Source organism: Ischnura elegans, chromosome 11 (assembly GCF_921293095.1).
Source record: "Ischnura elegans chromosome 11, ioIscEleg1.1, whole genome shotgun sequence".
Lineage (NCBI taxonomy): Eukaryota > Metazoa > Arthropoda > Insecta > Odonata > Coenagrionidae > Ischnura > Ischnura elegans.
In genome coordinates, this window is record NC_060256.1 from 59,861,571 (window position 1) to 59,885,134 (window position 23,564).

A 23,564-nucleotide genomic window follows, 5' to 3' on the forward strand; every position below is an offset into this window, starting at 1 on the left:
TTACTTATTATGAACAGACGTATCGTAATGTTTGATTGGGTTAAGTTATATTTTAAACATCAGCTTTTTAAGCATGTTTAAACCAAAGGCAGTTCGCCCATATTGACACATATTTTCAATCTGAACACCTCTACCCAGGTACGTCGTTCCCCTGCATGAAAATACCCCGGTACGCAACGTGTTGCTGTTTAATGAGACATCATTGAAATCAAGTTAATTGCTCAATGTTGGTATTCTGAGTGTTAAATTTGTCAGTTTCGGAACAGGAGGGCGCCTAAGATTTCGCGGCTAGAGGGCGCATCGGGATACGTCAAGAAACGGAAATAAAGAATAAAATAGATGCTACAAAATGCTACAAGCTGTAATTGAAAATGCTTTAAAATTAAATTGAAAGTGCTATTTTCACGTATCTCTACTCATAATATAACGACAGGATTATCATATCTGATCCACCAAGCGTTAGAGAGAAAGAATTGTTCCCTGCAGAAATAACCGGCAAAGAGTGTAGTGTTTCAAATATGATACAAAATGCAGTGAAGCGTTAAATCAACCTGACGCAGTCATCACTTTAGCCCTAAAATATACCTACTTAATAAGTTAAGGCTAAGTGCAGTGGACGATAAAATGAAAAATTTTATCTCAATACACCGAATCTCAGTGAGGCAGCGCAAACAAACAATGGTGCTGAACCGTTGTGAAACTGTGATATGTTGACATGCATAAAGCGTTGTCGAGTAGGTTGTCAGCATTTATATGTAAATAATTTTTTAAAAATTACGTTCACATTAAATGCGCAAAAGCACCTACTAATTCTATTTTTTTATTCATCCCAAAGGTTATAATTATGAAGCTTTACTGTCTTTCCAGAGCAAGTTTTTAAATTCTTCCGAGACATCTCAATATAATAGCCAGTCTTCATATCACAGGATTATTTCATTTTTAATCAATTTCGTGCGCTGTGGAGCTATTTTGATTGATTGAAAATTACTTTTCAGTTTTATTAATTACATATTGAGCCATTATATCCTGTTGCTGTCGAGTTTATCAATCTACTGAAAGCAGTACTTCGAAGCGTGAGGCATGGAGGGGAAATTGCAAATGAGGCAATTCTCACATTGGGGAAACTTTCCGAAGAGGTATTAGAAGCTACATATAAGGACACCCGAAAATTTCGTCAATGGTTCACCAGGAAGCATCCCAGAATGGCCATAAATCACCACATTTTCAAGACTTTTGATTTCGCCGGATCCATTTATGGAGGGGAATTGGTGAGAAAGGATTTTGGTAAATCCCAAAATTGGCAATTTGAGAATTCTGTTTCTTCGTTTATATGCCTTACACCAATTCTGAATGGTATAAATGAACAGTGAATATTGGAATACATATTTATTACCTATTCACGACTCTTTTTGAGGGACCTTTTCCAGTACTAATTCTTTTAGCTCTTCCAAATGTAGACGGCAATGCTGTAGTTTATTACAATTTTCATTTACATTATTGACATTTTCAGTTGGCTCTACCTTAAGCGAAAGAGTTCCTCCGCTAATATTACCGAGTAACCGTCGATAAAGTTTTCTCTAACTTCCTAGGACTCTTAAAATCTCCGCCTCCTCGCAGTGCGTAGACGTGCACGAATGGCGTGAAGCTGTACAGGTGGGACTACCCGATTCTCTGATATTCATGCAAAAATATAAGTGTTTATTCCCCGAAAACGGCGAGCGAGTTCTATTTTTCCCACTGCTCCGCCATGGGGGAAGGTTGAATAGGTGAGCTGCATTGCGTCGAACCTGTACGTATCGCTTAGATGAAAATCATCCACCCTGTGCACGTTGTGATGTGATAACTATTCTGTGGCGCGGTTCAAAATTAGAGGGTCCTTAAATAGGGTAGTTTCCTTCATCAAAGAAAACGAAATGCATTGAATGCTATTCGTTACCTACCATTAGGGTTTCCATAATATACAAATTATTTGGTTTTAGAAATCCCAGTATAGACGAATGGCAATGGTCAATTTTAACATCATTTGAAAAAGGCCAGATTGGCGCCCATTCGATTCCACTCCACGTGACGGCACAGGGACCTAGTTTCTACACGAGAGGATTGGAGTTTTACATCGTCTGAGATTACCAATGCATGCATGAGTCACAGAGCTCAGGGAAACATCTCTTAATAATCACTTATTAAAATTGTCTAAGGTCGGAAAGTTTCCTTCGTTTGATAAGGTAGTAATAAGCCATATTTAAGCCAAGCGCTACCTGCTAGCAGGGTACTCAGCAACCTGCTAGCAGCCTGCGTCGTATCAGCGCGCGCTGCAGCGCTCAAGCCTCGCCTCAAGGTCACCTCAAAGGGCGGCAGCGGGAACCAGAAATATGTCACACGGACTTTTCCCATCATTCCTACTTAGCTGTCGCGTTTTCGCGCGCTTGAAAAGTTTCACTTTTCGTTTAATCGCGAAAAATAGATATCATCATTCGAAAATCTAAGAGCGTGAAATGCGTACTCCAGGAGTAATAATCTTTCGATTTAGGCAATAAAAAAATAATAGGAAACCACCCTATTGTAGCAGCTAAATAGGTGGTTTGGTGTGATTCACGTAAAAAATGGAATGAAGGGAAAGTGTGTATGCATAGGTATCCGGTAAATACGACCTAAGTTTGTCATTACGGGGGGATCGGGTTGGTGTGGTGGGTAGAGTGTAGGCTTCCCACCCCCTGGGTTCGGGTTCAAATCCCGGCGGTGGCAGAGAATTTTCAGAGACTGCCCGATCTCTGCTTGAATGCCTTGTGGAGGACATTTCAAGCGCAGCACTCCGTCCGTCGGATGGGAGGTTGAGCCGTGGTCCCCTTGGCCCCTTTGAATAAGAGCAGGCCTACGCCGAGTTTTCTCCATCCTTCCTTACCTGCCCTTCCCTCATGGCGCAAATGACCTAAGATATCGGTCGCCGACTCCGAATACCATACTTTTATCAACACGGTCACATAATATGTGTATTAATTGCGACCCTGATTAAGGATTCCTCGTTGGATCGCTGATGATATGTTTACTTACCGATTTTTGTATTGTCTGCAACCTGTGATTATCTAACTTTTCATCAATTTATGGACCACTAGTAGTTTGAGTTCCCCCTTTAATTTTGATGAATTTATCCCAATATTTTAAACAAAAAGTAAAAGTTCGTAGTCATTTACCGTCCACAATTATATTTCAAAGAAAAAATTACTCGTGTTTATCCGCTTACGAGTAATCTCAGGTCTGCGTCATTGAAGATGAAGTGAGTAACAGTGAAAAACTAAGTTTTACTAATTGCTTGAAATGTTGGTTCACCAAATCTCGCCTTACGGGATTGAATTCTTGTACGTTTTATAAAGTGTTTCAACTAATTTTCCTGACCAAGGAAACACTGTCTGTCGGCTAATCATTAAAGCCTTAATCACTACAGCTTAAATTGACTCTACTTGGTCTAATTCATGGAGTTGAAAACTCAGGAAAGCAAAGATTCTCTTTGCTTCCATCTGCTTAAAGCGATGTAACTCGACTTATGATAGTAATTAGTTCATAAAGGCTTAAATTTATCTATAAATTAACCTGTAGAAATGTAGATATTTGTTAAAAAACTATCATCTTAAATAGGTTTCACGGTTTTTTCGCGGTTTGTGCTGTGATTGGAGGAATATGTAATTGATTAGTTCGGTCCGTTATCGATAAGTCAAATCACGCCTATTAAAATTTTTACATGCATTGAGGCATATTAAAAATAGGTTGCGCTCTTTTGATGCTCCTAACATTATTTCACGATTGGAAACTAAATCTTCCGTCTATTCATTGAAGTTCATTCGTGCGAAAATCCTCAAACGAGTATGTGCAACAGTAATCATCAGTTCGACGGACCAAACTAATGTGCCTCAGATTCCCTATTCAGACGTGTATTCAGTTCTCATTGTTATGTTCATTGTGTTTGGCGGAGGCCTGATTCCTTGCATAGGAAGTCAACCGGACTTCAGCCTCGGATTGCTTGCAACTGTGGCCGTTCCCATTCATTGGGGCGTTACAGTAGGTCTTAGTCTTTTGCAGGCATTTGCTGGCGAGGCTTAGAATGGCAAACACCGCCTCAACTGAGGAACTGTTTCTGGTTTAGGTGTGCAGTCATGCGAAGGGGCTTATCTTCTTCCATCTCCTCAGTTCGTGGAAGGAAGTTGCCGCAGTTTGAAGGATCAGGTTCCATCGGAGCGAGGTCCAGGTGCCTTCCCAGGGGAATTCTCGCCTCGTGACTTTGATTGTCTTACTACGAATACCAATAGGGCGGTTTCCTATTATTTTTTTATTGTCTAAATTGAAAAATTACTACTCCTGGAGTACGTATTTCACGCTTTTGGTTTTTTAAATTACGATATCTATTTTTCGCGATTAAATGAAAAGTGAAAAATTTCAAGCGCGCGTAAACGCGACGGCTAAGTATGAATGCTGGGAAAACTCCTTGTGACGTATTTATGGTTCCCGCTGCCGCAAGCGTGCTGACCTTGGGGCGAGGCTTTGAGCGCTGATACGACGCAGGTTGCTGGCAGGTAGCAGAGTGCCCTGATAGCTGGTAGCGCTTGGCCTAAATAAGGGTTATTAATACCTTATCAAACGAAGAAAACTTTCCCACCTTAGCAAGTTTTAATAGGTGATTAGTAAGACATGTTTCCCTGAGCTCTCTATCTCATGCATGCATTGGTAATCTCAGACGATGTAAAACTCCTATCTACTCGTATAGAAACTAGGTCCCTGTGACGTAACGTTAAGTGGCATCGCATGGGCGCGAATGTGGCCTTTTGCAAATGCGGTTAAAATTGACCATTGCCATTCGTCTAAACCGGTATTTCTAAAACCAAATAATTTGTATATTATGAGTACACTAATGGTGGGTAACGAATCGCAATCAATGCCTTTCGTTTTCTTTGATGAAGGAAACTACCCTATTCGAGTGTAACCAACATTAGTTTATACAGCTTACTAACTCAAGGATTCTTCATCCTGAATCTTACTTTTTTATTCTTTTTATAGTTTACTAGCCACCCGGCGTTGCTAGGGAAAGATAGTACCTAGAGAAGTAGGAAACTTGGAATAAATGGTCACATGGCAGGATTTTTATGCACGCTGAACAGTAAACATCAGAAGAACGATTACCTTATAACACACACGGGATCAGCTTATACCCCGCACCACAATAGTGATCGTGATAATAATATGTGTCTGTACGCGTGCAGAACTAAAACGTCTTGCGAACTCTTACCTCAGGATAAATGTTTGCACCGAGGGAGTAATAGGTAAGCGTAGTTCTATGGTGTAAGATAATCGGTAAGTGTAGGAAACGTACATTGGAAAACTAGATTGAGATTGGCACGAGGAGATTCCACCGAGGAACTAAAATAATATTATTTTCATGAAAATTCGTATTGGGTGGATCCCCAGTGAAATTAAAATTAATTTTTTAGGAAATCATATGCTAATACATTTTTGACCATTTTGAAGGATTCTTCCCCTTTTAAGCAAGTATAAGAATTTTTGTACTAACTTTAGCTTACATTTGCATTGCCTGTCCTGAGATTTCACTCTATTTATTGGTAAACTAGCATGCCACCCGGCGTTGCTCGGGAAGGATTGTACCCAGAGAAATGGGAATCTTGGAATTTGGAATTCATGGTCACAAGGCAGGACTTCTATGATTTCCCTTTGAGCGAGTGTATATTTGTGCCTAGCCGATAGGATGTCCAACCACAGAGATTGTATAACGTAACGTAACGAATGGTAATGAGAAAACGACGCAAAGGACGCATCGGTCGCAATCAAAAGTATCACTAGGGGGTTATGGGGGTATGAGACCACCTACGTATTAACTTAGGTCGCAATCCGTGCAGCCGTATGGAAACGCATAGCGGACACAAAAACAGGCATCATCTTTTATGTACATAGATATGTATTTTTTAAAGCCGTATATTCTAAGTTTTATATTCAATTTGCTGACCCAGCGAACTTCGTACCGCCTAAAAATCTCTGAACAGTTAAGTTACACTATTTATAAATCAAGAGCTGCTGTACTGATTTTAATAATTTACGTAATGCTGGACAGATGCTTGACTGACGCTGAAAATCTCGTTAAAATAGCCCCTAGAGAGCAGCATAAATGTTTCATGACAAGTGGTATTTTACTGTCAAGGATAAGGAAATGTACTTGTACAGTGGCGGAAAAAATTAACGCAAAGCTCGTTGGCGTCTGAGAGCGGCCAGTTCAGGAACTACTTGTCTTCCAAAATTTTGCCCTCGTAATGCTCTCATACAACCGGGAGTTTTAAAAGCAATATATCCTCATACCGGGGAAATAATCATACCCCTCGCATTATGACAAGGCGCAAAAGATCCAGCTACGAATTCTTCGCCATTTTTTCCGAAGTATGCTTCGCCCTCGACTCACCTACAATGGAATCTACTCTCGTCGGGACATCATTGGACACAGCCGAGATATTGGGCATTGAGACTGCCTAAGAACCCAATCGTTCCGTTGGTGTAGTGGGTAAAGCATCATGCTTCGAATCAGAGGTTCCACGGATCAAGTCCCAGTGACGAATGACTTAATGTTGCAAACACATACTGTGAACATTTTTCTGATCTTAACGCTTCGCAATAGCTATCAATAGAATTCGATAGCCATGCAACGTCCTATGGATAGATTCCATTGTAGGTGAGTCGAGGGCGAAGCATACTTCGGAAAAAATGGCGAAGAATTCGTAGCTGGATCTTTTGCGCCTTGTCATAATGCGAGGGGTATGATTATTTCCCCGGTATGAGGATATATTGCTTTTAAAACTCCCGGTTGTATGAGAGCATTACGAGGGCAAAATTTTGGAAGACAAGTAGTTCCTGAACTGACCGCTCTCAGACGCCAACGAGCTTTGCGTTAATTTTTTCCGCCACTGTACAAGTACATTTCCTTATCCTTGACAGTAAAATACCACTTGTCTTTCCCATCTCTAAAAAAATAAGTTGTCTTAATCGATTCGTTTTTTCATTTTCACTTGATTAAGGAAAAACGTGCCTTTTCAATTCGCTAGCACACATTATTGAAATAAACGATGCGTTATGTTTATTCTAAAAATTCATCAATTAGGAAGTTATTTGCAGAAATTTATCCGAAATTTGTTCCAGATGGTTAGTCTGCTCCGTTTCCAAAGCGCTTTTATTTCTTTATTAAGAAACTTCCAGGCGGAAAATGGGCCCTCAGAGATAATGAGGAGGCGGAAACAGCGATGGAAAGGAAGTTTTCTTTATTCATTTCGAAAACTTATCTCGAAGAAATTGATAAAAATCTTTCTTAGGTCCATCTTAAGTGAATTTTTTTCATGATTAATATTATTTTGCTTCTGTTTCTTATCCGGCCTGCCGCTTCAAGCCGGAGGTCGGCAACCTTTCCTTCCTCCAGCAAACAATTTTAAAATTTTTACATGTTTGCGCCGTACGCAAATATTAGATTTTCATGGGTTATTGTGATAAATAAGTAATTGGAGTTCACCCACCGTCCGTGCTGAATAATAATAATTTATTTTCTGTGCGTACGTCATGGTTTTGTTTCTTTTGTCACGGAATACCGACCTCTGCGTCCACAAACTACGTGTAATCCCGATTGATGTAAAGTTGTCGCCTTTAGTATAAGGTACAAGATAGATAATCGATTGAATTCTTCGACGTTCTCTTCTTTCACCGTGCTCTTTCACTTTGCCGGCGCTTATCAAACGTCAATTTTTTTCGTTCGTTCAGAATAAAAGACATTATTTTCAATTTATTTGCGATTGTTAACGCTCATAAATTTGAGTGCACAAAGGTAGCTCTCCAAAGATCAAATTGATATTTTATGGCTTTGAAACAATGCATGTTTTGGAGTTTGGGCAACTAAAGTCAAACTATTTTAATAATATTTACCTTCATGTTACAAATTTAATGACTGGGGAAATTTTTGTCCTTAAGTACTTAAGATATAAGTCAAAATCTTATTGCCCTCTTACAGAATTTTTTAATTAAGTCTGGTTAGTGTGAATAAATTAAGTCATCGAAGTAGTCTCCTTCGTGGCAGTGTATATGCCTTTACTTCTACAATCTGTCTTCCTAGAAGTCAGATTTTGTTTTGACAAGTTGTTTGATGAGATTTAATGTATTAATACAGAATTTGAATTTTTTGTTTCCGAGTTCAAGATTTTCATTGTGCAATTGTTTTATAAACGCGTTCTTATTCGGTCAGTAGAGAATAATATCTTAATGACCTAGGAAAACAATTTATTTTCAATGTATTTAGTATAATTATACCATTAAGTTGAAGTTGAGAGCAGCGTAATATGACGGAATTTCAGGGAAAACGATAACTGAGTATAATGCCCGATTTGTAAATCATACCCTTCGAAGTATGGACTAATGCAGTAATATAAATGCTAAAAAAATTGACCGTAGAAGTGGAAATTAAAATCTGTACAATTTTTTAACTGGATCACTTGAAACTGTAGCCATTTATCCTGTTTGCTAAAAAGACGGTTCGGGGCCATTTCTTAAGAAGACGCGTCACCACTGCTCGACAAGTCGTATTTTGTCGTTTTCCTGACGTCTTACGCGGAAAATTAGGCTTTCGTCCTGGTATTGTAACCGTTTAGTCGAAAACAAAAATCTTAACTGTGTTTTCACTGAGGTAATAGCATATTTGAGGCAATGGAAAATGTTGGGAAGGATCTACGCTACAAACCCTAAATTTTTCAAGAGATGCTTATTTTTGAACAAGTAATATTTAGGAAAATACACGGTTCAATCAGAGTGATACGTTCTTCAACGACTTGATATTGACCGTTAGGGTCTACATTGTGTTTTAGTACCAGTTTATTTATATTGTAATTGTGGCGAAATTGGTATTAATTTTTTCTCTTTCATTTTATGTGATATTCCCAATAGAACTTTCATGTGAGTTGAACCACGCTTCGCATAGTTATTACCTCCGCAAAATTATCGATATGCGTGCTTGATATTGGGGTCATCTATGTTTGCCTAAGTCTTGTGGGCATGATCACAAAGCCCTTTCCAGGATCGCACTCTATGAATTTATGCTCGTGATATGTCTCGTCCTTGCGAAGCACCCGTAAGCGCTTGCTGATCGCCATTAACGGCGGTTAAAGCAGCGACATGGGTCATAAATTCCTTGACTTGTCCACGATTCCCGTACTTTTACTTGATCAAATAGGTGTGTGTGTGTTCCTTTCTAACCCTTCATGCTCGTGTCAATATGTTTTCCCCTGGCAACGTGCAAAATGAGTCATCTTTAGAGTCTTTTTTTGTACCGCACACACACAGGACAAGTGAGGAATGAATTTATACGGCAACATAGGCCTTGGACACAAAGCAAAATCTTCATAAGGATTTATATGGGAAAGTTTGGCATATAAAGAGCTGGAAATGAAGAATGTAAGATAGAAGGACTATGTCAGCTTGGGAATTCTAGCCGATTGGAGAATTGATTGGAGAGCGGGCTCAAACCTTTCTTCGGATTAAAATATCATGTAATTCTTTACCAGCGAATAATTTTCTTGAAATCTTCTCGGTATTTTCGCCGTTTCAATTTTAATATCAATTTGATCTTTATGCAAGAATTTCGAGAAAAGCCTATTAAGGAGTGATCTGAAGTACTGCACTAGATTCGTGGACGCATAGCTAGGCGGACAAGAGAAGACAAGAGGCGTTCGAGATCTGGATATGGAGGAGGCGAAATGAAAGCTAACAAGTAGGAGCAACGAAGTGTCAGACATGGTGGATGAGGAGAGGAAACTACTTTGGAAGATATGCAGGTCACGGAGGTAGTGGATGGAGCGAGTACTGAGAGGGGAGAAGATGTTGAAAACCGTGTTAGATGAAAACATTTTTGGTAGGAAGGGAATTACATGAGGAAAATAATTGAGGGAAACAATGAAGATAAGGTGCCCTAAGGAAAACCGTGAGAAAGGTTTGCGTGAAGTCTTCTCGGGACATTACCGGTTTAATTCGTTATATATGGGCGATTTCATGAAAATGTCAACTTTTTCTGTCGAATTAAAACTTAGGCTGGAAATATTTTATCTTGATTAATCAACAGCTAAATGATTGAATTTTATGAAATCAGTATTTGAAACATTATTCAGAGCCTTATGAAAAGATTTTAAATTATACTTCGATTCACAGACCTTTGAAGATGTTTGAAAACATTACGCTTAGGAGGTTGACCTGGAAGTAATTCCGTCACATGTTAATTTTGGGCATATTTAGAAGGTATTTCGATAATTAATTTTGTTTCTGTATACAAGCACCACCTTCATAAAAGTTTTTTTGATCATGTACAGTTAGAAGTTTTGCAATTGTTATGTATTTTAAAATTTTATCGAAATATCTTATTGTATAGTTTTCTCTAAAGGTAATTCCGTCACTAATGGAATTGCCCATATCGTATCATCAATGTTTCAGCAGACTTTTCAATCGTCGCCATAGTGAATAAATAAATTTGAAAGAACAAAAAACGCTTCCTCGCTTGTTCGTGTTTGGGGCCCTCAGAGGAACAACTCGAGTCGACCAGGTTGGACGGTAATCGACAAGGTAATTTTTTTCTCCGGATAAGATGGGAGTGGGTCTGTGTTTGAAGGGACGTGCGATTTAGGCCGAGGCTGAGTGAAAGGAGAGTTGATTTAGGGTCTCGCCGTGTGAGGAGCAGGCAGAAGTCAGGGGCAGAAGAGGACAAGGGCCAGGGGGCGTGTACGCTTGGAGCTCTGCGTCGCAGCGGTGGAGAGAGAGGAAAGATCGGAGGCGTGTTTCTGGCAGGACCAGCTGAACGCCCTTCAAATTGGTACTCACTGCCCACTTGTTTCTGTCCGACCAAGTGAACCCAGAAAAAAAATTACCTCTTTGATTTTAATTTCTCGAAAATTAAAAAAAAAATATCCTTGTATGCGTCGGTAGGTCTGTTTTGGTTCAAACTTTCACTTTTTTATGCTGCAAAAAATAATTTTTCCGATTTTGGTGAATTTTTCTTCCCCAAATATCCGAAAACAGCTCGCAAAGGCCTCCACATTCAGGATCCCAGCAATTAGCAACTGTACAAGTAAGAACATCCATGCTCTGGATAGAGGTAACTTCTATCCAACCTTTAACTAACGTCTAGAAATTTTCAGGGTGAATACGGGTGACTCTCATTAAGAATTAGCCGGTGTGGAGGTTAACGCTTCATATTTGAGATGCAAGGGATTCGTCTTGTAGATTTCTCCTCTACACTTAAAAAAAATTGTTTTAAAATCCGTAGCACGTCAGGAAGTCGTAAAAAATTACGACCGGTAGAGTGGGATTTGTCCTCTCAAGTTCATCTTTAAAACTAGACGTATCCTCGTAAATACGAAATATGGTATAATTTGGCTATAACGTCATTTAAGGGACCACACAATTATTGACGCTGTATCATAGTAACGCTATAAAAGTGTTATTTAACTCTGACAAATATTTCTCGGGTTTGCATCCAGGTTAAAGCTTTTATGTAAGCCGACGTTTCGGAAGACGACTTGTCTTCCATCCTCAAGGCTGTGTTACTCTATCGAAGTTCAATTTCACACTGAGTGCTGCGTCAAACCAATCTTATGATTGTTGACTAATAATGATGATTGTTGAGCTATTTTTTATAATTAATTATTTTTTCTTATCTTGACCTCGTTTAATTCATGGTAAAATAGTTCTCGGAGTATAGGTCAATGTATGTAATGCAAAAAATTTTTAGCCAACGTCTCAGTTTATTTTAAACTATCATCAGGGCTTAGCTTTGCACTTAAAGTCCACATAAATGTGCAAAGCTAAGCCCTGATGATAGTTTAAAATAAACTGAAACGGTGGCTAAAACTTTTTAGCATCACATACATTGACCTATACTCCGAGGACTGTTTTACCATGATTTAAATTTTATGTAAAAAGTTATCAAAATGAAGTTTTTATGCAACGAATGCAGTATTATGTTCAAGTAAAGGCAAAATGTAGTAGGTTAATAAAAGTTACAAACTTACAAGCGTGTTTACATGAAGTTCTAACGCTGAAATATATATGTAATTTTCTTTTGGACTGTCCTTTGTTGCTTGGAGCCGGATTTTGTTGACGATAGGTATATACGAGGTTTTGGAACCTATTTACAATAAATCCGAGGATTTATCAATGCTTACACTTTAAGTTTGGCGGGTGCAAATGACGTTACGACCGTGGCCATGATAACCATATTTCACTGTACCTATATCTAAAAGTAACATATGTCCTTTCCTCATTACCAGCAAAAAGTCTTGAGAAATCAATTGAATGATCAGTTTACATTATGAGCTGTAATCGACGGTAAATTCCAGTTGTTTGCTCGAATAGAAGGCTAAGCGAAGCAGGGCTGGGCAGAATACAGGCCGATGAGTATTTGAAATTATTATTATAGTATTCTACCGATTAAGGTAGGTTTCCATGGAGTATTCGAGAAGCGATCTGGGAGCCTCCCTTTCCTTCCAGCACTGCCTTCTTTAATTCACTGTAAGGCCTACTCTCTTTCAATCTATCTAAAAAACCTATTCTTTTCCTTCCCCTCCCTCGTTTACCTAACATTCTACCCTCCAACACCATTTTCAGCATCCCCTCACCACTAAGCACTAACTCCATCCATACCTTCTCTCTCCTGCGTATCTCATCTAAAAGCTGCCTCTCCTCGCCAACCATATCCAGCACTTCGTCGTTCCTTTTCCTCTCCGTCCATTTCACCCTCTCCATTCTTCTCCATACCCACATCTCAAATGCCTCCAATCTTCTCTCGTCTTCTTTCCTCAGTGTCCACGTTTCCGCACCGTAGAGAGCTACACTCCAAATCAAACTCTTCACCAGCCTTTTCTTTAAACTCTTACACAACGATCCTCTCAGAAGCTCCTTCCTGTTCATGAACGCCTCCTTCGCTAATGCTATTCTCTTCCTGATGTCCTTACTACTGTATCCGTTTTCCTCTAACGTACTGCCTAAATAGTTGAATTGCTTAACCTGCTCAAGTTTTTCACCACCCACCTTTATCTTGAGTCTCACATTCCTCGCTCGTGATGCTTTACAAAACTGCATAACCTTAGTTTTCTTGTGATTAATCCTCATCCCATACTCCTCGCAACGTTCGTATAACGCATCCACTAGAGCCTGGAGCCCCCTCGCTGACTGGCTGATCAACGCTTGGTCATCCGCGAATCTCACTGATTTGAACATCATTCCTCCCACTTTTATCCCAGCTTCTAACTCATCCCACGCTTCCCTTACCATCTCTTCAGCGTACACGTTAAAGAGCAGCGGCGATAGAGGACAGCCTTGCCTCTCACCTCGGCCAATGCTTGCCCACCCAGATTCTCCGTCCGCTATCCTCACTTGCGCAGTCTGGGCCATATACAGATTACGAATCAGTCGTCTATCCCTCCAATCTACACCCATTCTCTTGAGAATATCCATTAGCTTCACCCAGTTCACCCTATCAAACGCTTTCTCAAAATCCACGAAACACGCATATACGTCCTGGTCATATTCTAGCCTCCTCTCCACGAGGGACCTCATTATTGCTATTGCATCACGGGTTGACTTCCCTTTTCTGAAACCAAACTGATCTTCGCCCAAATATTCGTTTGCCCTCGCCTCCATTCGTCTGTTCAATATCCTCAGTACTACTTTCGCCGCATGCGATATTAGGCTGATAGTCCTATAATCTCCGCATTCCACAGCTTTCTTCTTCTTCGGAAGCGGAATTAAAACCGTCTTCACGAAATCTTCCGGCCAACATCCCTCCTCGTAGATCCTGCGCACTAGTTCGAAAAACCTATTCTTACCTTCCCTCCCTAGATTCTTCAGAAGCTCACACGGGATATTGTCCACGCCGACTGCTTTCCTAGCCTTCATATCACGAAGTGCTCTCTCTATTTCCGAATCTAATATCTCCGGCCCAAGATTATCCTCCTCCACTGCACTTTCCTCCTCTAGAGTCAGTCTCTCTGGTCTGTTTATTCCGTCATACAGGTCCTCCACGTATTCCTTCCATCTACTCTGTACCTCTTCTCGCTCGGTTAGCATCCTTCCATATTTAGCCTTAATTTTAGACATGGGTTGTCCTCTTTTACCGCCCGATAGCGACTTAACTTTGGCGTACAACGCGCCTACTTCTCCATCCTTCTGGAACTTTTCCATTTCCTCACATTGTGTTTTCCACCAAGCCTCCCTTGCCCTCTTAGTTTCACGTCGTAATCGATTATTCAATTCCCTATACATTCTTTTGCCCTGTTCTGTGTCCACGTTCTTCCACTTCCTTCTCTCCTCCATTTCTTTTACCATTGCCTCCGTTATCCACGGCTTCTTTATCCTTCTACTGTCCACGTAGCCAATTGACTTCTCCGCCGCTTTGACTATTCCCGTTTTAATATTATCCCATCTTTCCTCGACAGTCTTGGTGCTGTCAATGTCCCGCATACTAATGTCCACTAGTTCCTGATATTCTCTCCTCATGCTCCCTTTCAGGGCTTCTACGTTCCATTTCTTCGTCTTCCTAACTCTTATAAGTCTTTTGAATCTTACGTTGCATTTCATGAGCACTAGATTGTGGTCCGAATCCGCATCCGCTGCAGGGAAGCTGCGCGAGTTTTTCACACTATTCCTAAACCTCTGTCTTACCATAATGTAGTCTATTTGATATCTCCCCGCATCCCCTGGACTTTTCCACGTGTACCTTCGCCCTTTATGATGATTGAACCACGTGTTTGTGATAAATAATTTGTTTCTCCTACAAAATTCTGCTGCTTTCTCTCCCCTGTCGTTCCGTTTTCCTAGACCAAAATCTCCTATTTCGTTTCCATCCCTGCCTTCCCCGACTAAGGCGTTCCAGTCCCCCATTACTACCAGATTTTTCGTACCCGGTGTGTCTCTAATTGCTGTTCATACACCTCATCTACTTCTTCCTCCCTATGATTGCTAGTGGGCATGTAAACTTGGACCACCACAAGGTTGGTGGGCCGCGCCGTATTTGAAATACAAAATGCAAAATACCTATGACTTATACCATAGGTATACCTATGGTTTTGGCAACTAAACTACAAAATGGTGTTTTAAATACCTTATAAAATACAAAATACATTTTAATGAAAAGTAAATGATATGAAAAAAATATAGCCTCCTCGGCACGCGATGGATAGTTGCAAACATGAAGAAAACGATTCTAACGAAAACGAAGTCATACCTGAATCATTATGTTACAGTTGTGTTATCAGAGCGACTTCAAAAGCATTTTACAAATGCATTTTTTATTTTATAATGGAAAAATAACAAAAATCTGTATTTGAAATGCAAATTACAAGATACAATGAGGTCGTGTATTTTAAATACCAAGTACAAATTACGAATGTATTTCAGGTACGAATTTTAAAATAATTGTATTTAAAATACTGCCCACCCCTGAAGCTAAGTTATGACAAGTAAAATCGTTGTGTATTAGGTTTTTCGTTTCCATTCTTAGGAAGGCGGCAGGCATCTTGTAAAATACAAAAAAAAAATAACTTTTTTCTTTTTTTTTAATGTGCGTCGTTTACCTTCGCGGTATTCTTTATTCCGAGCGGATATTAAAGCATCTCAAATGTTTAATTTTGACTCTTACCCCGCTTTTTCGACGAACAAAATACTGCTCTTAAACTTTATTACAGCTCATAGCTTTCAATTTCTAGCTGGGTTTGTATTGGGTTTGGAGGCCGCTAATGAATTATGCATCGAATGCGGAGGAAGACGCGTTTATTGATGATGAAGAAAATAAATCAACGGAAGAGAAAGGACCGTCATAATACGGATTTATTAGGAAATATATATCCCCTATCGAGGAAATGAAAAAGATGAATGAAGAGGTAAAGAGAGAATAGCTTTCTGAATAATATGACTTTATGACTGTTTGCGTCTCGCTGTATTGTTGTAAATAATCCTGAGGAATGACGTCTGCTTCAAATTTAAATGCATTTTTACGTCATCAGTCGCCTACGTATGCTACAATTTCCTCTATGTATCTCAAGGAGAGAATATTTTGCTTTCCTCGTGTTTTTTTAAAGCATCTTTACACATCTTGTGGTCCAGCGTGCAACAAGTACACTCAATTGTTTTCATGAGCAAAAATTCCTTTACCCATTATGTTCCAATCATTCGCGAAAGTTTAACGCTGGAAAGATCACTTTTTATCTCATTGATAATTGTATTTTTATTTTTTATCCTTTATTGTTACACAGGAATCAGCATTTCCCATACCATTGTATGTTATTTCTTATATGCTGATCATTTTGCTCCAGTTCTAAAAAATATCTTAGTCTTTAGCATTTTTACGGAGGTTCTCAGACTTTGATCAGGTTTTTTGAATGGATGTTTTATCCTCTCAAACATAGTTTATCTATTGGATTGAAAAGAAGTTTTTCTTCAATCAGTGTTATTGCCTTTTATTTTTTACCTTCTTCGAGGTTTACTACTTTAACCATGCATGCCTCGAAAGTTTATTTTTGTGATTTCAATAAGATGTTTTGCTGAATCTTAGCTACACGTGGAGGATGGCATGGAGAATTATGCTTAAAAGGACCATTTTTATCGTGATTATATGACTTGTGTTTAATTTTAAACAGCAGTGACTATAACTAGGCGTTTTGTTTGGCAGTTCCTGAGGTAAAATGGTTGAAGTAAGTTTTTGATGAAAGCGTGATCATCTGTTTCTTCGAACGAGTTTAGTTATTTATCTCAAAATACATCCTAATCCCGCACTTCCAGCTTATTATTTTCTCCTTTCCCGCTCACGTACCTAACATAACCTCATTAATTGAAAATGTGAGTATTCCGGGGCTCCTCATTATAGCCTAATTGGCAAATATTTAGGTCGTTATCCTTCCCAACATTTTTCACCCTTAAATATTCTGATCCGATTTTCCCTTCGTTAGCTTTCATATGTGCTGTTGCATTCTTTACCTTTAATCCCTTAGACGATAGAAAGGTGATAAGTAGAATCAAAATATGGAATTACTATGAATAGCGTATTTACGGCGTGCGGCAAAGGCTGTTAGGAGTGGAAATGATAGATCCCACGGAGTTGGGACCGACAGTTTCATTTTAGAGGGCCGCAATTGTAAATCTGCATGGCTAGGTAATACAAAAATTCAAATTTTTCTCAAAATATTTTTACAAATATATAGTTAGAAGTGTTTAGGTAATACCATAGAATATACTTACTCTATGGTAATACACTCCATTTATAAGATATTTTTTATCTAGAGTGTTATGATGGGTAAAAGCTAATGTAGGTGCAGAGGAACCTCTGCTTTCGGAATCCTTTAAGAGACAGTTTTGTATTCCCTAACACAAGGAATTTCTTTCGTTTAAGAATCGAACTTCATGTAAGCGGAAATTACAACCGGTCTGAGAATTGGGAACTGTGCCCTGACTGATTTATACGACCAACATTTATACACAAAAAATCGGAAAAAACTTGAGCATTTATGGAGAGTTAACCTGCGGAAGTGAATGCATCTTATTTTATTCGGATCGATATGGCAGCATAAAGGAATTCTTTCAGTTCCTTGAAATCCATCTCTAAAATGCATGCACAGTAAATAGCAAAGAATGAAGTTGTCTCCGGGCAACGCTTCACCTAAAGCCGCATCTCTTTAAGGAGTCATTGCACATTTATGTGCCCGTTACTGTCCGTCGGTGAGAGGTGTATAGGTATGTTTTCCTTGCTTCGTGCCCTGTGCCTGATTGGAACTATTTTTACTACGCGATTTTTCTTAACTTGCTTCGTCTGTTTCTCCGTTTCATGAATGGGATCTTGTGGTTGATTTTCAACCTACTTCCCATTTTCGGATAAGCTTGAAATTTTGCACAGCTGAGGACAATACTTAAATTAAATATCAGGCATTTAAAATTTTGTTCCATTATGCTCTAATAAAGTAACTTAAGTTCCTAATGGAAAAATAGTTTTAAGTTTTTTCAATAGTTGGCGATAGTTAAAAAAGTTTTGATAGAAATTTCATGAACAGCTCTGGTTCAATTGAATACATATTTAACCACTAAAAACGTGGAGGATATAAATAAAATTTGAAAACTAAAAGCCCGGTTTTTTCAAAAATTTATAAAATTCACTAAAAATTATAAAATAAGCTTTTAATCACTCGGAGAATAAAGCTTTGGTGTTAATTAGGATTATATAATAATATTTTGTGCCAATCCTCACTGCTTTCATAATTTTTACTGCGTATTATATTTTTAATTATGTATTTGACTAGCTGACCCGTAAAAATTCGTACCGCCGAATAAGAATAATTTTTGATTTATTATAATGAAATAAGGAAATATTCAATAAAACTACAATAATAAGTGTTACAATGGCTTGTAAGAAAGACATTATTCAGACATTATTCAATCTTTATTCAGTTTACGTGAGGCAGACCGCGGTATATGTAAGAGGATTTTTTTCTACGAATTTTCTAATTTTTATGCTTTACTTAGGAAATTGTAGTCATTCTGGTCTTATAAAGCAGTAAGTAAAGTCAAAATTTTATGCATTCCGTTGTTGGCCTCCTGGTATTTTAACCGTAAAAAAATTATTTAGGTCCAAGTATGTTCCAACGCTACACAGATGCTTGACTGACGCTCAAAATCTCGTGAAAATAGCCCAAAGGGAGCAGCAATAATGTTTATTCTGTTATCCGAGGCTCAGACGAATCCCAAAAACCAAATATCATGCAAATGGGTTTAGCCGTTCTCGAGGTATATTGTACTTTACCTATTATTTAATACTCTGTGCCGCATTGTATCGATCGTAACTCTTGCTACTATCTAGCTCATTCTTATTCAATCGTTGAGTTCATCTGGTGTGGATGTCTCGAGCTTGAGTTTCTGGTTTTGGTTTATTGGAAGGCAGCGAGAGTGAGATACTTACGGAAAGGGAGGAAGGAGCCCATTGGAATGAGGAGAAACCTTAAAAAGGGCATCTAGGAACGCGCCTTTTTCGATTTCCAGTCGTGTCGAGGCAGAAGTAGAGTGAATAGACTGCGAGAAGGGAATTTCATCGAGCGGGGAGGTGAATGATGGAGGGAAAAGAAGTCATTCAGTGAGTGTATCACTAAGGTGGCTCCCTGCCTAACACGCGGTTATCGTAAAAGAATGGTGCAGTTTCAGTAATTCATATGGAAGATGCCACATCTCACACCTTTAGGCTTTTTCTCGTGGGAGTACATCGAAAGCGTTTTTTTTTTATAGACAACAAATTCGCGACCATAACCGCTTAATGAACAGGATTAACGAATCTATGACAATTTTTGAAGGGGAATTGGATCGGGCATATTTGAAGAGGGAAAGGAGATTTTGAAATTCAGCGGTGTCCAGGAAAGTCATGATCATAGAGTTTATATTACTATGGAAATCCAGTACTTTAACCACTGGACCATATTTTCAGACCAGTGCGGGCTAATACGTATGTTTTGAATGGACTACATGGTACTCATAAATGTTTACCTGCGTCTTTTTAATTATTAGATATGAAATTAAGCTTGATATTAATTAACTGAGCTTGATTTTGCGCAATACAAGATTACATACAACGCGTAATGCATATCTTGCAGGCTAATACGTATGTTTACCTGTATCCTACCGACTGGGACGCCTCTATTTATTGCGACTGGTGGTAATCAATGGAACCATGGGAGTGAAGAATCATGTGTGGAGTATTTATGGTCATGATAATTCTTGGGGCAATATGTTCGAAAAACATGCCTTTTATCGATGTTGACCAGCGAAATTTGTCTACAAAAAAATGAGGGGGCACCCGGGTTTGAACCGGGGACCTCTCGATCTGCAGTCGAATGCTCTACCACTGAGCTATACCCCCAATGTGATGGTGATAAGCTTTATCTGAACAAACTTGGAATTGTCCCCAGCTGGAAAGTACATATTACTCCCGCTTGATTAGTCTTTTAACGTTACGTTATTAAGCGCTTAGGGTAATAAGTAAGCGTTTGGCACCCGCCTGTTACGTCCGGTGAGCTAATTTCAACCGGCTGCAAAAATAAACTAATAAGTGGATTAAGCCATTTCAAAATTGACAACGTATTTGTGACAGCTACAGGAAGTGCGGGTTTTCTTCGTCGTTTGCTCAGAATGGTAGAATGAAGCCATATGTTACGGTGGGCGGAAATGGGTTAAGTTGGGGGTTCAGACGCCTCCTGGCCCCCCAAAAGTCCGCCCATGACTATCAACGAGAAGGTCAACGAGACGGTTGGTTTGTAGAGGTGAGGGTAAGGATCACGCCGGTCTAAGGCAAGGGCTGTAAATATCATTTATTCAATGTAGGTGGGCCATTCATTTTTCCTGGGTCAACTCTTAATGCGAGAATTTTATTGTGGGTGTCCCAGACTTCACCCGGAATTTGAATCTGGGACCCTCCAATCAATCAACTGAGCGTTATGCCCATATATTATTTGATCTCAAAGAATAATTTTTTCAATGGCACAATTTCAGGTAGTTTTGCGTAGGATTTAAAACGAGTATATTTGTCTCACTGTGTGGGCCTTGACTGGGATAGATAGTACAAATAAGGCTTACAGATAAAGGCGAGATTTTTTTAGTGGCTCAAAAAAATGAATGATTCAACTGATCCCAAATGGTATAGATAATCCCAATAGTAGTTCTCATTTAGTATAGATCTTCAGTGTGGCAAGAGTATGGTTTATTGAAGCGTAATCCTATAAGGAAAGATAAAAACAATAATGACATGATAGGTGACCCGTATTTGGTACATTTAAGCCCCTTATTATTTTTTTTAAAGACTGCTGTTAAAGAAATGCTGTGATAAAAAAAAAATAGCGGTGCTTAGAATCGTCTTCTGCCTAAATTTGAAACTATATCCCAAAATGAAACTTTTACCTCTTTACATATTCCTGGAGATGAAATTTTTATATATGATACTAAAAAATTGTTGAAAAAATCGTGTGCTCTGCGTTCCCTGAAAATCTCAATATCACAAATAAATTTGAAAATTACACAACAATATTGACTATGATTGGAAATGATAAAATAAAAATTTGTGTTATATTGTAAAGTGAGAGTAATAATTAAAAACGTGTCAAGTTTATTTAATATAACAGCATTAGCTATTCTATTAATCCATGAAACATGCTGAAACTCTTCACCTTATGGAATTTGGTGTGGAAATGAGATTTCACTAGAATGCCATTCGTAGTAAGATGCTATAATAATAAATTTCGCACATACCACCTCTTCGCGAGTGTGGCTAGAATGAGTTTTTTTGCTAAGAATACAACGTCCTATGCAGAATCAATTATTCGGTCATCAAACTCACAAGATTCCTTCACCTTACTTGTACGACATTATTTACCATGTGGAGTTGGAATGGGCTGGAAAATATAAGCGGGAGCTATAATTACCTCGCGCGCGTTATTGATTTTCGGAGTACGCTCTTGGTAGACGAGGAAATCTGTTTTGCTCGCGTAATTTAGTGTAGGATGATTAAAATTTTCTTTGTACTTATTGGAGTTACTTCATTTTCAGCACAGCATTTATCAATTAAGATGGAATTAAGTGTAGTTCGACTCATTATAGCAAGAAATCCTTGCAATTCCAGGATGTTAAAGATCGCAAAAAAGTCTTGCACGGGCTGCGTTTGTGAAGGAATTACTCCCAAGAATTGTAATTTAACTGTCTGAAAGGTGAAATTAATTAACTGTCGATGAAATTTCACTCCCCGGGGTTTAATTATAAATGAAAACGTTCATCGGCTCTGTTATTTACCAACTTTTTAATTATAATTTCCTGGAAGTCACTACTCTTTGGTATCACTCTCAGGAAGTGGGTAAAACTAAAAAAAAGTTGAAAAGTCGCTTAGTTTTTCTTGTTTCTGTCAATTCAAAGAATGTTTTCGTGAGTCTGATCCAAATTTGCTCATGCATACGCCAATTTGGTTAAAAAAATTAAAGTGATTTTTAATTTTTACGTTATTTTTGTCGTATTTCGACGAATCATCTACTGCATTGTAGTGTTAGCTAACAACCTGAAAGTTGTACGGTCCTATGGGTGTGAAATATTTTTACTGTTACTGTTTTTTCGCGAAAAATTGCATAATTTTTTTTCTCAAAACGGTGGTTTTCATTTTTGTTTCATTTAATTACTTAAAAATAGTCGAATACGGCTTTTACGTTCCAGCTGTAGTAAGTGTACAATTTTTCTACGAGTACATACGCAACCTCATCACAAACTGTACAATCAGTAATGCAGGATTTTTGACAATTTCCAAGTAAATTTGTTTTCAAATCCCAATGGTGGCTATAGTTTGATTAGAAGGGCATATCGGAAATGTTCCTTTACTTCCTTTTAGGTGGAATCTGCTTACAAGCATGTTTTGCTGCGAGGTTGCGAGTGAAAAGTATTCGTGAAACCAAGCCGAAGACTTTGCGTCAGCGGGCTATTTATTCCTTCTCTTAAGCATTGACATAATGGAAAAAATTATCTTATCGCAGCAGTCTGTTTTTTGCTCATCGAATCTTTCGCGGTTCGGGGTCCCCCTTCTCTAGGTTGCGTTGAGGTCTGTTATTTTCCTCCTCGATTGGCAGATTTCCCCTTGGTATTCAGTTCCAAGGGATTTCCCCGTTCAAGCACCAATATTTCTCGGAAAAAAATCTTTTTATGCTTCTTATCTTGCTTTCGTCCACTCTCTCCAAAATCTGCTCTGAAGAGATTAAACCGTGAATATATCATTTAAGGCAACTACTTACTTATTTTCAACTTTTTAATATACTGTTTAAAAAATACTAACTTTCTGCCTTCTTAGTTGCATACTTGAGTATGTAAAGTGAAAGTCATCTTATTCACTTTAAAGTCACGAACACTCATCCTGCAGATTGTTCAATGGATATGCTTTTATTTCGAAACTTTTCCAGCTATTGGACACAACTGTTAGGATAGCTTAGATAATTTGAATTTGCGTTGAGGCAAATTGTATCGGTTTTTGTCCAGACGACCACTCTATTTTTTATTGCAGACTAAACTTTTTTTGTTAGCATTATCGCATGAGACACTTAATTTTCCGATTTCTAAGTACAATATCGTGAAATTGCTGTAGGGAAGTCCATTTTTGTGGCTAGAACTGGCCAAAAATATTAACCAGAGGTTATATAAACACAAAAAAAGGAAGCCACGGCGAAAAATTTTCCATATTCGACCGGAAATAGAACACGAATCTACCAATTTCCCTTCTTCCGAAGTATTTATTATTTATTTTATCCTTTGGTTTTTATGTTTTTGCTCCAGTGCGCGTGATCGCGTACAAAGCCATTTTTTATGTAGAATGAAAGCAAATTTTGTTTTGATTGCAAATTATCGACTTTAAGTAGCGGAATTTCTTAATTTTAATTGAGTTTGATTTCGGCGGAAGTGACGAAAGAGGGTCGGAATATATGCCACGTACGATAAAAAGGAAGGAATAGTTA

At 38.6% G+C, this 23,564-nt stretch overlaps 1 protein-coding gene and 1 non-coding gene across 2 annotated transcripts in view; one reads left to right on the forward strand and one right to left on the reverse strand.

Annotated features, from left to right (window-relative positions):
- LOC124167829 overlaps positions 1-23,564 on the forward strand; it is a 264,122-nt gene that overhangs the window by 20,711 nt on the left and 219,847 nt on the right. The window lies entirely within an intron of this gene.
- On the reverse strand, positions 19,880-19,951 carry Trnac-gca. The gene has a single exon. It is a non-coding gene; the product is annotated as a tRNA-Cys (tRNA).